The sequence below is a fragment of the Priapulus caudatus genome, unplaced genomic scaffold (assembly GCF_000485595.1).
Source record: "Priapulus caudatus unplaced genomic scaffold, Priapulus_caudatus-5.0.1 Scaffold58, whole genome shotgun sequence".
Classification (NCBI taxonomy): Eukaryota; Metazoa; Priapulida; class Priapulimorpha; order Priapulimorphida; family Priapulidae; genus Priapulus; species Priapulus caudatus.
The window spans coordinates 20,568-22,717 of NW_014577119.1; positions in this window are offsets into that span (position 1 = coordinate 20,568).

Genomic DNA, 2,150 nt, shown 5'->3' on the forward strand with positions numbered 1-2,150 from the left:
TGTGCGTGGTGCATGTGGTTTGTAGGAGTCTTGGGGAATATATAGAGAGAGATGTAAGGGGAGAGAGGATTCTGGTTCTGGTCGCGAGAGGACGCGCACGCGCGACCGCGCGTGTGCGCGGGTCTTTGTCTGTGTGTAAGGAGATGTGATGTGTGTAAGATATTAAAGATTATTCCGGTTACTACAAGAAGTTTGGCTGTCCATCATCATTCCTGTTTACACTGACACTGTAAAAGCATAGATATAGAAGAAGACATTAAATATTTTACTTTATACCAAAGATCCTATAGCGCCATTGGCCCTATACGATCTTTGCTTTCTACCGCCATCAGCCGGAAGTTGATCACTTAACAGCACGTGCGCCACGTAGTGGGAGAATCTAGAACTACGAGTAAAAATAAGTCACATTCGCCCTCTAGACTGGTACTCGCTCCCACCTCGATTACTCGATGGCCGATATCGATTACTCGATGGCCTAAGCCCAGGCCCGTAGCCAGGGGGGGTTCGGGGGGTTCGAACATTTTTTTGAAAATTTGCAAGAATTTCACCTCAGGTCGCTCCATTTTAGTGTAATAATTGCAAAATCTCCATCGTGCAGGAGCGTGAACAGTGAACACCCCCTCCCACACCCTCCCCCCGCTCGGTTGCTTGGCTCCCTCGCCTGGTCGCTTCGCGCCCGAGCAGGGGCGTGTACAGGTGGGGTCCAGGGAGTCCGGACCCCACCTTGCTCGTGCAGAAAACGCATCTGAGGGGGTGTAATTTTAAAAATTTTCTGACCCCAGACCCCCCCTTCGCGTGCTCGCAACTTCGGGTTACGATTAGACCCCCCCCCTGGTACAAATTCTGTACATGCCCCTGCCGGGCAAATTGCCAACATTGAAAAACGAACCCCCCCAATACAAAGCTGGCTACGGGCCTGCTAAGCCGATAGGTGGGATCGGGTACCAGTCTATACAAATGGGGTCAATCCATAGAAATAATCAGAGCATAGTTATATCTATATTATTTCAATGGGTTAATCATATAAATAATATTATATCTATGGGTCAATCCATAGAAATATATAATCATATAATCATAATTAACAAATTATTAATAAATAAATTAATAATAATAATATTTTCTAAAAGATATATTATAAAAGATAATAATCTAAAATATAAATAAAGAAATAAATAGTTTTTATTTTTTTATATTATTTATTTATGCCGACCTATGTGGAAGCCTGTGGTGGAAGCATAGAAATAATATAGATAACCTATTATTATATATATATAGGTTATCTATATTATTTCTATGGTGGAAGCAGCTCGCTAGCGAAGCAACCATAGAAGCAACATATTTTTTATTCATGAGATGTTGGGAAAACTTTATTGGATACTGATTGGCCGGCTGCTAGGACGCCCCTGATTGGTCGGCTGCTAGGAGGCCCTTGATTGTTCAACTGCTACAAAGCCCCTGATTGGTTGGCTGCTACGAGGCCCCTGATTGGTCGGTTGCTACGAAGCCCTTGATTGGCCGGCTGCTAGGAGGCCCTTGATTAGTCAGCTGGTACGAGGCCCCTGATTGGTTGGCTGCTAGGAGGCCCCTAATTGGTCGGTTGCTAGCAGGCCCCTGATTGACAGCTGCTACGAAGCTCAGGATTGGTTGGCTGCTACAAGGCCCCTGATTGGTCGGTTGCTAGGAGGCCCCTGATTGGTTGGCTGGCAGGAGGCCCCTGATTAGTCGGTTGCTACGCAGCCCTTGATTGGTCGGTTGCTACGAGGCTCAGGATTGGTCGGCTGCTACAAGACCCCTGATTGGTCGGTTGCTAGCAGGCCCCTGATTGACAGCTGCTACGAAGCTCAGGATTGGTTGGCTGCTAGGAGGCCCCTAATTGGTCGGTTGCTAGCAGGCCCCTGATTGACAGCTGCTACGAAGCTCAGGATTGGTTGGCTGCTAGGAGGCCCCTGATTGGTCGGTTGCTAGGAGGCCCCTGATTGGTTGGCTGGCAGGAGGCCCCTGATTAGTCGGTTGCTACGCAGCCCTTGATTGGTCGGTTGCTACGAGGCTCAGGATTGGTCAGTTGCTAGCAGGCCCCTGATTGACAGCTGCTACGAGGCTCAGGATTGGTCGGCTGCTACAAGACCCCTGATTGATAAGACCCTCGG